Genomic DNA, 15,344 nt, shown 5'->3' on the forward strand with positions numbered 1-15,344 from the left:
GTCATCCAGATACTGGGAGGTATCTCCCATTATCTGAAAACCTCTTTGCTGCACAGCCAGCACCCATCCCTTCTCCCTGTCACTGATGTCTTCACCTAAGTCTTTATGGTTATTTATAACCATAGAATTGAGTTGACACTGAGTTTTTAGGGTTGAGTGTTTACCATGTGCATTTCTTATCCTGTTCATCTGGATTCCAGGTAGCTCTTTGATTTATGCTAGAAACATGAAATACAAACACACTTCAAGAGCTCACTTCCTCATCAGAGCTGCTGAAATGACTTCAAAAAAGCAGTGATATTACAAAAAAAAGAGGCACTCCTGTTGCTTTCACATGGCTACTGAGAGATGTGTTCAGTTTTATCATCCGAGTGCTGGGAAGAGAATGGCAGCCACTCACTCCAAGTTCTGGTGCAGCTCATTCCAGAAGTGACCAAGTGCTGATGCTCTTTGTTTCCACTTTGCTTTTTATTCTTTTACAACATCCCTGCCAGCTTCAGATCAGCCTTGTCACAGGTTTCAAGAACCAGACTCCTAAAGTTGTGTTAGAGCAGGCATCTGACTGCAGTACCATGGTTGAGCAGAGGTAGTCACTGCACAGGGCAGAAGAGCTTCCAGGTGCTCCAACTGTGGCTGAACTCCACAGGCAATCTCTACACAAATGAAGGCCAAACTATTCAATCTAAGGACTGATAACTGGTGGGGACCACGTGTTGAGAGGTGCTGCCAGCAGCACCATGACAGAGCTGTGCTGGTTTCCTGCTGCAGATACTCTGGGCTAGTTTACTCCTTGAGGCACAGGAAGGCAAATGCCAAAGTCACTCTATTGGGCATCTCTCTGCCTGCCTTTTCCAAGGAAAAAAAGGAAACCACCTGCAGGTACCTTTGGCAGGAGGGCTTCCAACTAACGGATGCAAAGATGCTCAGCATCCAGCCCTGCAATGTAAGAGCACCATGGCTCTGTGGCATTGGAGGCAGCAGCATCAGGAAGAATGTTCAGTGGCATTAAGTTATTTCCATGGGGACTTTCCCAGAAAGTGCACCAACATCAGGAATTCAAAGCCATCCTAATGACTCTTGTCTATATCAGAATAGTGCTCCTTCAAGAAGTAAGTTACTCCTTGGGCAAAGCATGCCTAGCAGTGCTCTTGCTGAGGCACCTGGCTGGTAGGAGTTTTAAACAGGCTAAATTTCCACCATAGGAAAGACTCAAGAAAAGAACTGATCCAGGCAAATCTGAGACAAGTGTGAGCAATGTCAGCTTCCTCAAAAACAGTTCACGGAAGGGAACAACCAACCATGGCAGAGTTCAGATAAACTCAAGGCAGCTCTGCCAACAGGTGACTTGCAGTTGAACTGCCAATCCCAGCTCCACACCATGCTGTAGTGACACGGTTTTTATTACCATTTTGTAATGGCAATTAAACACAGACACGCACAGAGAAAATTCTTTTGGATACACAGGGCAAGGCTCACCACCTGCAGGCAGCAACTGGACCCTGCGGGCTTAGCTGTGTGACTGAAGTTACAAAGCCACCAATGCCATGGTGATCATGCATGAAAAACTAGGCAGCTGTGAGATATTTCTATACCTGTGCTTAGCTTGGAGGTTTGCAGCATCAGAAGATCTAACTCCATTGCAGACGAGAATAGTCATATTGCTGATGCACAGAGGACTAACCCACCTCTCTCTCCTAGAAGGTGAAAGCAAGTTTCTGCCCATCCTCCTGCCCAGCAAGACAGAAATTACTTTAAGGAGACAGTGGAACAGTCTTTGACATGGGGTTAACTCTTGGCATTTACTTTCCTAGGAAGGCTGCCCATCACATCCAATTATTATGGCTTTCATTCAATTGCACCCTATCCCAGAAGCAGAGAGCCTGGTAGGCTGAAGCTCCACTTTTCAGTCTTGGAGTGATCAAAGCTATTCCAGATTAGTTTTAAGCACAGGACCAAACTGTTTTGTTAGTGCCCCACCAGCTGAAAACAGCTCACATGGAGAAAACTATAAGAGGATGAAACTGAGACAGGCTACCAAACTACTCATTTCCCTTTGCCAGGCCACAGCACCACTTGGAGTCTTAACATTGTCCACTGCTGATTCCTACACTTGGCATGAAGAATGTGTGATGTGGCACTGGAGAGGGAAGGAAAGGACAGACAGGAGAGGACAGTATGGTACCATGCTTCCTTAACAGATACCAGTTTTCAGCTGAACCACTATTCAAAATCAAATGCCCCAAATCCCATTCAATTCAGGCTTAGTTCCTGCCTGAGAGGGAAAAATCAAACAATCTCAATAAGCTTGGAATTAAACTTGGAATCCAGTGTCATGCTGTAAGCTCTCATCAGGCAGCAGTGTGCACCTGCTCAGGGCTCCAGTCAGCTGAGCTGCTCCTTTCATCTCATCCAGTGCTGTCCACAAGCAGCTGCTACTGGGATACAGAACTGCTCCATTAAACCTCTTGCACTTTGACACCAGACTATCTGCAGGTCAAATCATCTTCTGTTTGTCCCTGACTGGTATCATCCAGACAGCAAGAGAGAGAGAGGTCTCTTAATTCATAAATGCCCAGGGAATGAGCCCAGTAGGATACAAAGGGGAGTCCCAGGCCAGGTCTTAACAGACCCATTGCCCCACATGCGTGCTCCCTCCTTGCCCTTTTCCCCAGCTTCTTGGAGTACCCAGAGATGTGATGTCAGGAGCATGTGCAGAGTAACACAAGTGTGAACAACATCTTGCCATCTGGTATTAGCACCTACCCATTGTCCCCAGAATATAACCAAGAGTGAGCACAGGGCCCAGACAGGATCATGGTTGTAGGCCAGTTGTTGAGAACCACCTTGCACACCCTAAGAAACAGCTTGCCTCAACCTGCCTGCAGTGTTCACAGATAATGTGGTTTATTAGTTGCACCCACTTACAGTGAGCAACTGATGATCTTTCCCAGAATGATGAGATATTTCTGCAGCACAGAAGCCACTTCCCCATTGCAAACAAGGTTAAATACCACACTTGCCACCAAGGTAGGATTTTAGTCTCTTTTTTCCTTCCTGAGGTCTGAGTCTCGGACATGGTGGCCACCATCCTCAGCCAGCTCTGTCACATCTCTACCAGGGTGCCCAGTGTGAAGGTGAGAAACATTGGGCTGCTACTCTCTGCAAAACTTCTGCAACCAACTAGAACCACAACAGTGAGGTGCAAGAGAAGAGGCCACCACACATCTGACTCCCCATGACCTCCAAGGTTCATGACAAAAACTGTTTGGCAGACAGTCTTCATGTAGAATCAACCAGGTTGGAAGAGACCTCCAAGATCATTCAGTTCAACCTAGCATCCAGCCCTATCCAGTCAACTAGACCATGGCACTAAGTGCCTCATCCAGTCTTGTCTTGAACATCTCCAGGGAGAGTGACTCCACCACCTCCCTGGGCAGCCCATTCCAATGGCAAATCACTCTCTCCCCTAAGAGCTTCCTCCTAACATCCAGCCATGTAGCTCATGTGAGTCCAGAGTGAGACAGTGCCCATAGGTTAAGTCCTGTCTGCTTACACACATCTCCTCACACAAGGGTCAGATAACCCAAGGAGGACCAGCCACATTTATGGAACCACCTGACACAAGCACAGTGACAGAACAAAGATGAAATAGGATGCGAGCCCTGGCAGTCTGCTCCTCCAGCTGAATATTGCAAAGAACAAATGTGAAAGGCAAAGTGACAGGAATTGGGGCAGCAAATACCTTTTAGATGATAACAAAAAAGGAAGAGTCTAAAAACTGAGCACAAGAGATTCACAGTCCCAGGGGAATATGCGCTTGTATCTAATACCAAGCAATTTTTCTGTCGCACAGTTCATTTTAGGACAACACTCACCCTCACACTGCCAGCCCCACAGCCTCAGGCTGCTCTGCATTTAGGCACCTGACCATTCAGAAACAAACATTTCTGTTAGTGAATAATTCAGATCCTCTTGCTTATTTAGGTTCATTTGTTCTCTGTTTTTTTGCTGTTTAAATCTTCTGAGCTTACAGCTGAGTGGGCTGCAGACATACAGCCCTCCTCCACAGCCCTTCCATTTCTGTAAGGGAGCCATCAGCTTCACCAGTAACTCCTGCATACTTTAAGTACATACAGCACACAGAGGAAGCATAACCCCTGTAGCATAATCCCCAAAACCTCAGGCATTCCCTTAGTCATTCATCCTGCTGCAAACTGCGATTGCTTTCTGCGTATTTGGCAGTAGCTCCACAAGAGTGCTACACATGAGTAGCAATGCTGACAGTGGCAAGCCTGTCCCGACTTACAGCTCCAGACTAACATCAAAACAGACGTGGGTATCCAGCACTCATAGACACAGTCATCCAGCATGTACTCACCAGTCAAAGTCAACATTTTCACTCGGACAAGCAAATGAACCAGCCGAGCTGCAAGCAGGCACAATTCTACAAGTTCAAAAACAAGCAAAGCTCCAGCAAATTATATTCTGAAAAGTGTCAACATCTTGGCGTGGTCAGATGTAAAGCATTTCACTGCCTGAGCACAGTTTTCTCCCCCAAAAAAGTGTTATGAAAGGAAATCTTCTGTGGGTTAAGCACAGCATCTTTCTAATTGCATTTCAGGTACATTAGAGGAAACAAGCAATCAAATAAACAAATAGTACAAACAAGTTCCAGAGCTGTATCACAAAGCAGCAATATCTTAAAAGGATCTCTTTCCAGGCACTGTGCTAGCTGTGCAGTAGCCACGCTTGCTTGAGGTCCCATCACCTGCACCCACATCTCAGCCTGTCATTCTGGAGCCCTTTTCCAACACTGCACACATTGACACATGCCTGTCCACCCCCACCGCACACCCCACCCCAAGGAACACCCTCCTGACTTACCCTATAGCCAGGCAGCAGCCCCAAACCCTCTGAAAGCTCCTGCAGAAGAGTTGTCAGAGTTTCACCGCGTTACCCAGTGAGTGCGTTATGTAACCGGCACCGTTTCTGCAGGCAGCGAGGATGCTCCAGCCCTGCTTCCCCACGCACATCCCTCTCCTTCCCATCCCACACCCACACATCTCCTAAGGACAGCTGCACCATGGCAAGCAAGGAAGGGGCAAAGTGGGCTTTGGGGTACTCATGAAAAGCAAAGCTAACAGTATGGAGGAAAGTTCCAAAGGTGCCCAGCATTTAATGAGAGTCATTGCTGCTATGAAAGGGCTGGGTGCAATGGTGTAGTGTTCCTTAGCCCGCTGAAAGCAGCTTGGCCTAGATTTTCCTGTACCATTTGATGTGACCATTCATGCACACAAGAGTAAAACTTTCTCTTTGCTCTTAATTAAGCAAAGAAAAAAACCCAAAAAAAACAAGCCCCAAAAAACACCAAAACCACCCAAAAGTGACAGATAGAAAAGACCTTTTTCTACTGTCAGATGGAGAACATGCAGGAATCAGCCCCCATTGATTAAACTATTATTAGCGGCAAGCAAACAAATACGCTCAGCAAAAGACAGAACACCACCACCACCACACAGACTAGATACAGGACTAAACCATTACTTTAGCAAGGTTCATTTGCTATTTTAGCTGAGGAAACTAGAAGCATTCTCTGGCACGCTGGGTAAAAGTGAAACATGCAGCATTTTATTCCTCAGAAATCAAGATAAATAAATAACCATTCTGCCTCCACTCTCCTCCCACAGACAAGATCCCACCTGCTTTTGTAAGACAGGGACCAGGTCCTGTGTTTGAAATCTCATCTTAAACAAAACACAGCTTGCAGTCAGTCAGCCATTCAGGAGATCATGTAGTCCATGAGTCATTGGTGGACACAGTGCACAGCCCACGAACGCAGAGGGGCTGTAGCTTTAGGACAGACATAAAACTCTTATGCAAGCCATAATCCTCTCAGACTCCTTATTCAGTGATTTTAAGATCTGCATTGTAGCAGCCTGCTGGCATCCCAGTGGCTTTTAACCAATTTGGAAATGGGGATACTCCAGTTGCAGTGCCACTCCCTTGCCAACAAGGGTGTTACCATTGGCACAGGGCACTACCCGGCAGGACTTGGGGGCGCAGACCATTTCTGTACTCTAATATTTTGGTCCTCTGCAAAACTGTCACTGTTGCTTTCTGTGCTGAGCGAATCACTAGGATTAATCTCCTGCCGAGTTCACTGAGGTTAACAATAATCAAGTTAAATTTACACTGTATGATCAGAGACTAATTAGGTACTGTTATACAACTCCTATTAATTACAGTGATAATACCCTTACAAAATGCAGATGGAAGGGTGGGGCTGTGGTCAGAGGGGGTCTGGCTGCTTAGATGATTTCAGAAAAAAGCCACATTAAAATGCTCTCTCTGTACCTTTAGTTACCTGCTTGCCTCTGCCAGTACCCAAGATGAAACAAAAAGCTTAAAAAAATAAAGTCTAATCCTACAACATACAAATCCAGAAGACAAGATTAAAGACCTCTCACATGCCACACTATCGCCTTCTGGTTACACCAAGAAGAAAGAATGCCTTTTAAAGTCCCAGCAAGCCAGAACTGTTATTAGCTTGCTCTACTCAAAGTCCCAGCCAGAAAGGTCCTAGGTGCTGCAAGCCATTTATTTTGCACCAAGATGTCAATTCACCTGAAACCAAGGCAAGTCTTCCTGGCATTATTAAAAGCAAGTTTTTCTTTCCCTGAGTTTACCCCTCCAGAGGACCTGCTGGATCAGGGCTGATACCAGCTTGTGCTCAGCACTTGCTCTATACAGGCACAGCCTCCACTGGGACATGGTGACTGCTACTCTCCACGCCCCTGCAGTGCTTCAGGAGGATGTTTTAAGGATAGGCAGCTCACCTGAACCCCTTGGTGAGCTGGTTCTGCTAGAAGCCCGGGTGTCTCTCTCTGCCAGTGAGGGAGCACCAGATCAGGAATGCAGGAGCAGACTCCAGTTTTCAGAGCTCAGTAGCAGCTCTGTTAGGAGACAGATTGCACAGTGTAATGTCTCAAGCCCAAGACTAGGTATTTGCTTTTGGTAGATCTTGCTTGATGTGTTCTATAGCAAGAGTAAAGTTTGTGCCACGTGGCTTTCATTTAGCGTTAATTACATGTGTTGTTAGATGCCTTCAGTAAAAGCTGCAAGAGACCACGTGCTGTAACTGCTACTTACATGGTAACACCAAGCTCTGATCTTGCACCCATGTGGTTACAGACACAGGTAAAGGTCTCTGCTTCAGTAAGTAATAAGCAACACAGAGACGTGTTGGCATGAACTGTTCTTGAACACAGAGACCTGGGTGAGCCTCCTGCAAGCAGGCTCTCTCTCTACCAATTGTTTGCTCAGTAAGCATGTCTCAGGAGGAACGCTGCTATTTTGCCACTGCTTTCTACTTAATTAACCCCCCCCAAAAGACAGGAAAGGCATTTCCGGTAGAGTTTTGCACCCTCTTTATCAGGCAGCAGCAAACTAGCTAAATCAAGACAACTCAGCACTCCCACCTTTGCACAAAACACCTGTTGAAGAAGCAGCACACTATGTTGTACTTGATATTAATTACCTGGCCCTTCTAGCTACATAATTATCTTGTTACAGTTTGGCTGTATACACTAAACTGGCCCATTATAAAAATGGCTGGAGGACACTCACATGGGATCCAAGAATGCCTCTGGCTCCCACTCCACTATTACAGATGTCTGAATTGTGCATGAGGGAGTTATTTTGCCCACATGGTAATTCCACTCAAATACCTCTCTGTCTCTTTATGGACAGCTCTTCTGGGCGTACACATGGACTGTGGCAAGATAGAGAGATGATAGTTTTTTGGCAGCATCTTGCTCTGTAAGCAGACTAAGATGGGCTCCAGGCTCATACAGGATCACATCCATCAGAGGTGTACATGTTTTAGAAGATCCTTAGTCTCTCCTAGTCCTGAGAGTTCCCAGCCAAAGCTATAGAAGGACCCTTGCTTTTCTGGCTGCACAAGGCTAGCAGGACAGCTCAGTTCCCTTGCTGGAGTTTTATCTGGATATAGGCACAGAGGTCTTGCTATTCCTCCATCATTCCTAACATGAGCAGGGGCTGGCTAGAAAGCATAGCTGGGATTGGGACATTCTCCATAAAGCAGTGCCTTGAGAACCTCCACATCCTCATCTCAGGGCAACAGTACCCTGAGAGGAGAGGCACCAGGCTTTGACCAAGGCCTTCAGCTCTTTAGTGGCCGTTGTGATGCTTTTTGGTCCTTCACTGCTAGGAATGGCACTTGTGACACACCAATGGGAGTACAGCAATGCTCCTGCAGTGAGGCTTTGATTTAGGAAGCAGCACTCAGCCCACTCTCCTCTTGCTGATGTAGTGACCTGGTTTTGTCAAGACTGTTTTTCTCCTTTCATCTTTGATGTCATTTTGGAAGGCAAGGCATGAGATCTGCATGGAGGCATTGACTCAAAGTTGGACTAAAACAAAGTCAATCACAATACCATTATAAACGAACGAGGGTGCAATTTCCCCTCAGAGGATTATTATACCATTTAGGGTGCTAGCACATTTATTTCTGCAGCTTTAGTAATCACTTTCATGCTCCTCATCAGGATACACTCTAATCCATTTATATTTTAATGTAACAAGTTACAAGGATTATCAACTGGTAATAAATATGCTCATCCCCTAAAGCATTTATACAGCTCCTACAATTTGTAAAGAAGATCTTGCTTAATGAGCAGACATCTACAAACCAATGAGGAAAATAATATCATGCTACATGGAACACCAAACTGCAAAATACACACTGTGTAAGTAATTTTTCTGTGGAATTAGGTGGGGGTTTTTTTTGGCACACAAATACTATCTTCATTATAGGATACCTTTAAGTTATTTTTAGGTTCTAAGGGAGAATTTGGAAGACAGAGAGATTGCCTTTTGCTTTGGGACTTCAGTTACCTCACTCTAACATTTGGAATGATAAATTACATTAAGCCTGTGCACAGGATTACATCAAACCAATAGATCACTCGTGAAATTCAAATTAAGGAAAGCTGTTGATGCCAGGAAGAGGAATCCATCGAGAAAACCTAACTACCTGACTTGTACTTAGGCTAGTTCTAGTGCTGAAGAGACCATGAAACCATGCTCACTGAAGCCAGCTGAAAGCCATTCTGTCAGAGAAATCTAAAAATCTCTCTTGGACTACTGGCCTATAGTCAGTCACAATATTTTTCCACTTGCAGCTGTCTTGAGAAGGAGTGGAAGAAAGTAAGTATCACCTGCCAAACTAGACAGACACTCCTTGCCTATTCCTATAGCTGCCCATATATTTATCAGCACAATTCTCTCAGCTACCTTCTGGTCTTCACTCTGCTTGAAACCAAAATCCCAACTGAGTTGGTAAGGTAGGAACAGAATTAGCCTCCAGAACCTTCAGTCTTTGAACTTCAAATTCCCATTTCTGCCATGGTGGAATCTCTTCTTCCTAGCACATGCTGCATCCCCACATAGTGGTTTCCTCCATTGTAAAATGTGAAATTGATGGTCTAGGTTGGTTTCATCTTTTTTTCTTGCATATGCACACTCTGTGATAACAGTGTGATACATTTTTGCTGAACATGGGCTTGGAGACACCAAGCAAGCCTCTTATTCCTGCGCGTCCCTAATATAACCACAGCACATGGCTTTAAAATGGGATCAGCCAGAAAGAATGCTCAGAAGACCTTTGCAGAGTTAAAAAAGACCAGTGTAAAATCCAGAACGCCACAGAGAATTTGGTTACAATTTATGCAGTGAATTGTACAGATCAAGCTCTCCTTGCAGCTAAAAGTCATGGCACATCTGCACTGCAGAGCTGCAAGGCTTGGCTGGGTTAACATGGGAGTCAGCTCCAGCTAAGGGTGCCTTCTCACAGCATGCAGCTTGAAGTACCTCCACTCACCATGCTCCCTTCTTAGTTATACCACACAAGAATGAAAACAGAGTGTGTTATCATCCCAGATCAGCATCTTGTACTCCCTGATACCCTTCATCTGCAGGATTAACATACCGAAAGACAAAATATTACAAGTCTCTGCCTTCTGCTGTTCCCTTATATATCAGATCCACAAACCTGGCAACACCATAAAGATCCTACAAGCACACCAGACTAGGATTGCTGTAAACATGAGCAATGAATCAAATCTAATACTGTTTTCATCACTTAGGGAGCAAACTTTGCAAAGCTCCTTAGTGCTCAGAGGTGCAGTTTTACTGTGGCAAGGAATTTTCCTCTTGTGAACTCAATGTTCAAACAAGTTCCCTAGTGAGGTAAGCATAGGCTGCCTTTTAGTACAATCACAAAACTCATATTTAACTTATTAGCTGAGGGAGGAATACAGATGAGGGTTGGATGAATCTCGTGAGTCATCGTTTCTGTAACATAAAACAGCAAGCTTGTCTCAAATAAAAACCCATTCATTTGCTTCCATCATGTATTGCAGATAGAAGTGCTTAAATAATGAAAAGATTAATAAAAACACTTCAACCAATTGTTCTAGGGAAAAAAAGGAAAATAGCTTTTGGATTATGAGAGAATATTCTTTAAAAAACAGAAAAATAAAACATTTCAAATAGCACAGTGTTTTGCAAGGGAGAGACATAGGCAGATTAGTCATGCTTGAATGTACTTCCCCAAACAATACACTGCTTAGAGCTAAGACTAAGACATGCACATATCCCAAGGCATACATGGAAAATTAGGGTCTGTGCATTAGTTTAATTCTTTCATCACTTACCCACTGCTGCTGCATAGTTTCAGTCTCACACCAACCCTTCCCCCAGATAGCACCACATGCATATCCTGCACCCTGACAACTGAACTCGGTCCCAGCTCAGTCTTGTGGGCAAATGAAGGGAGCAGTCCAAAAGCACAGAGTTGACACTACTGGAAGGATAATGGAATCACACAGTTGAAGTGCAGCATCACTCTCCAGTGCTGTGCAAGTTTCCATCAGTCTTTTTTTTGGTTGTTGTTGTTAGTTTTTTATTCAAGATTTTAGAAAGAGGTCAAAGAAAAAGCTCACAGAGAGAAAAGGTAAGCCTGAAAGAAGCCCAGGAAAATGTAAAGCCAGTTGAACAACAGCACTAATACTGAAACAGGGATTTTATGGAATATTCAGAAGACCTGACAAAAAGGGAAAGCATGCACTACAGTGTGAGCTGCACAGACTTTGAACAGCACACCAAGCTGTAGAAAATTAGGTAACATGCCAGGTATCCACTGATTCAAGATCTCACCAGAAGCAATCTCAAAAGAATTTGAGAAGGCACTGTAGATGGGTGGTGTCTAACAGCCGATATCGCTGACATTAGAATCAGTAATCTGGTCAAGAGAGTCAAGTTTCATTTCCTTCTCCCACCCATCCTCCATTTCTAAACCTGTGATCTGTCACAGCAAGTAAAGCAAATCTCAGTGTATCTACACACAGTAAAGATGGGCTGGTTTTCCTTCTACAGACTTGAGTTTTGACATGTTTGTTGCCCAACACCCCTCTAGCCCGACAGACCTTCTTGAGAAGAGAGATCACCTCTCACTGCATTGATACACATCTAACACAACAGAGTCCTGTCTTGCTCCCTGGGTATTGCTGCAACAGGGAGCAGAGAGCAAGACAAGGTAAGGGCTACAGAGAGTGGTATCTGAATACTCAGTGGCACAGTCTCCAGGAAGGTTTAACGCTCCTTTGCAACACCATGGACCCATGGATGGTGCCACACATAGAATTCTGTCATATCAGCCTCTTTTTTTTAAATCCATCAACACCAATACTGGAGTTTTGTCCAGAAGCTTTTTCTGTGGCTAAAAATAAGAAGCTTAAATTTGTACTGAGTCTCAATAGCCTAGTTAAAGTAAAATTTTCTTCCTGAGGAAATGCTAAGAACAGATTGTGTTTTTCAAAGACTGTTGGAGTAAATGATGGCTTTATACTCTAGACTATATATAGTATATACATACACAATGCTAGGAATGCACATAAGAAGAGTCAGTTGATGTCCTGTTTCTGATGGGTAAGCTCTTCTTACCCACCCATTTCACAGTACTCCTGGCACAGCTACCTCCAATACTTCATTTTCTGCATTTCCTACTGTTATCAGATCTGGGAGCAGCCCTTGCTAATTCTGCAAAAGCCAGGAACACAAACAGGAGAGCTCACTTAACCTGCAAAACTTCACCTGCTCATCACAAGAGTCTAGTGCAACTGGCTTCCTCAAACACTGTAACATCATCTTATTGGTCAATCTGTAAAGTAATCTTTGAGGCTGAGCAAACTGCTTAGTTTGAACTGAAAGAAAACTGTCTTGGCACAATTCAAGGGAACAAGACAAAATAAATTACTGTGTCTGCTTTACTGGTCAATCAGTTCACATGTTATATCCACATACAGATGTGATCAGCTTGAACTTGTGCTTATGTAATCAGACGTGTTATTGCACTGCTCCTTCTTTAACTGAACAAAACTGTAGCAAATTAGTTCTTGTGCTGGGCAGAATTACCTGCTGTAAAGAAATACCTGTTCACTTTTCGAATGAAGTCCATTAAAAAAGCTGTTTATCCCATCAAATTGCATTTTGGACCATGCAGCTAGAGCACAGCTGACCTAAGGTAGGAAGTTCATAAGCCACTCAGCTCCACTTGCAAATTAATCTCTTGCATAAGCTTGGTGTAATGCAAGCATGGCTTTTTTGGCATGGGCAGGCTTCTTGAAGAGCTGCAGCACACACTCCTGGGTGCTCTCTAAGATTTCCTGACTGAAGGGCTCAGTGTAGTTTTCTCTCAGAGATGGATCACAATGACAATGCTACTCACTGTTCTCAACACTTGTAACATGCTTAAATGAAACTACATTTGAACACAGAGTTGGACTGTTTTGAATCCAATAACCATATGACAACACAGAAACATGCTATTATTTTTGTGTGGTTAATTACTCTGTCCAAGGCCCACAGCAATTAGCTATCTGAGTAAAAATTGTTTGTGAAATTGGAAGCTTTTTTCCCCTGGCATTACTGTTTTCATGCCTCAAACGCCAGAGCTGATAGCACTAACAATTCTGAAAATTCATGGATGGAAAAGCACAATTTCCACTAAGTGGCATAAAATCCTCATCCCTCCCTCCAAAGCTCAATGTAATCTTAACTAGGGATCAAAACAGATGTCACATTACAGAAAATATTTGCTCCCCTTGAAAGCACTTGACAAATATCTAGGAGAGATAAAGAGAGAGAAGTGCTATAAAGAAGTGAGGAACTTGCTGCCGCTTGCCAGAGTGTAATGGGGTTAGAAGCAAATGCTAGCTAGAAGTAAAGGAACTGGCTTCATGTTAACAGATGAGCTGATCATTACCATGAAGAAAGATGGCACTGTAATTTTATTACATGTGTAAAACACATATATATGTATAATTTTATTATATATGTAAAACTGGAAGCTGTGGAAAAAAGCTGCTATTCAAGATTATTTCCAATATCTTTGTTGTAACCACTGAGCATTAAGCCAATCAGAGGACCCTCCTATTAAACATATGGCACACAACATTCCATCTCCACCCAGCAAGTCTGAGGTATGCTGGGCTAAACCTGTAGATGATGCACTACAGGCAGCTCACATTTAAACACAGGAAGCTGCACGTAACACACAAAGACCCAGCAAAAGACTTCAGGCACCCAAATCAGCAGAAGCATTTTAGGTTTGGATTTTTTTGGTGGGGGCATGCTTTATACCAGCATTGAAGACAAAACACAAACTTTTAAAGGAAACTGCTCTGTCATAATGCTTCAAATTAAGAATCATTCAACACTTACCAATTCTAGAGGAATTCTAGGACAGGCTCAAACTGCAATAAAGTTTGATAGCAAATTGACTTCTTCAGCCTTCTCTATCAGACACAAGCCCACCTACATACCAAAGACTAATTCACTTGAAACAAAGCATTCCAGCTGTAAAGTATTTCCAGTTGATCTCATGTTAATGAGTCAAGCAAATGAAGAGAAACTCTGCAGCTTGAGGATGAAAAACTGCAAAGGTATGAAACCTCAGTGGTGCCTACAGCATGGGCCCACACCTACAGTAGGTTTTGTGCTTTGACTGCTGTTACTCTTACTCATAAATGATTCTTCAATTAAAAACCATTTTAATTAATAACACACCCCCTGTGCCCTGGGCCATTTACACTGAAACTATAAAACCACATCATAAAAGCATCAATAGTTTTTTCCAGGCCTGTGAGTAGTTTGCACTATTGTAAAACCACAGATGCAAGCAAACACCTGATCAGTTCTAGAAACACTGGACACCCAGGAGGAATCATCTCAGCAAGAACATGCCATCCAAAGCTGCTAAGATAAAGAGGATTGGGAAACATGATGTCAAACCAGCACCAAGAAACTCAGTCCCAAGTATTCACGAAGTGAATTACTTGACTTTTAAAGCTCTTCTCCCTAGTCATCCTTCATCACAAAGCTCCTCAATCAGTATCCCTGCCTTCAGAATGTGGACCACCATTGGCTCTACTTCCCGGTTTCAGAATGCAGACTGTGAGAGTAGCATGTACAGAAACGCCCTATCACCTCCCCAGTAACTTCTCTTACCTTTTTATGTTCAAGCAGCGCTCACGTCCAAAGAGTTCATCAGTCTCTTGCTCAACATTGTTATGCAACACTGCGAGTGTCGATTCTTCTAAGACGCTCAAGCTGTATCCCACCATCTCAGGAACTCAGACATCAGCATGTCTTCAGGCAAGAGAGTGACTGCTGGAGCCTAAAATCACACAGCATTTTCTCGTTGCAAGCCCTATTCAAGCACAAGAAGGTCTCCTCCCCTTGCAGGGAAACAGCAAGCACTGCTCCTTTGAACTTGAAACAAGAAGCTTGTGTCTCCCTTAAAGTGAGAGGTGAATAGAGATAATGAAACACCAGAGTGGCAGTTGCTCTTTGGTGTTTTTAAAGAAATATTTACACTCCAAAGGCTTGACCCTGCCCTAAGAGATGACTCAGAGTCTGTAACAACTTTAGTTTGTATAAGACAAAGCTGGATAGAAGTGTCGCAGATCACTCACTGCAAAGCTGTCAACCTATGAATGACTTTAATTGGAAGTTAAAAACGAGATTGGCTTGCTATTTTTTGTGGTTTACATCTAATATTTCAGATCAACAGCTTTGCATAATCTCCTCGAGAACACAGCAATAAACACTTCTGAACAAAAGCATACAGTGCCTCAGGAATCATATACCATGCTGTGCCAGCACATTCCAGTTCTCACCCTACCCTAGCTCCCCAGGTCACTTCACAGGATCCTTTCCTCCCCCATCCCATGGGCTGCAGCGTGTCTAAATGTCACTCACAC

General features: G+C 43.8%; 1 protein-coding gene across 1 annotated transcript in view; it reads right to left on the minus strand.

The window, feature by feature from the left end:
* PASD1 (PAS domain containing repressor 1) overlaps positions 1 to 14,950 on the minus strand; it is a 117,872-nt gene extending 102,922 nt beyond the window's left edge. The window contains exon 1 of the mRNA XM_064159559.1: positions 14,590 to 14,950. The gene's annotated coding sequence lies outside the window, so the exon portion shown is untranslated. The remainder of the gene's footprint in view (positions 1 to 14,589) is intronic.
* Positions 14,951 to 15,344: the final 394 nt, after the last annotated feature.

The sequence above is a fragment of the Pogoniulus pusillus genome, chromosome 19 (genome assembly GCF_015220805.1).
Source record: "Pogoniulus pusillus isolate bPogPus1 chromosome 19, bPogPus1.pri, whole genome shotgun sequence".
Classification (NCBI taxonomy): domain Eukaryota; kingdom Metazoa; phylum Chordata; class Aves; order Piciformes; family Lybiidae; genus Pogoniulus; species Pogoniulus pusillus.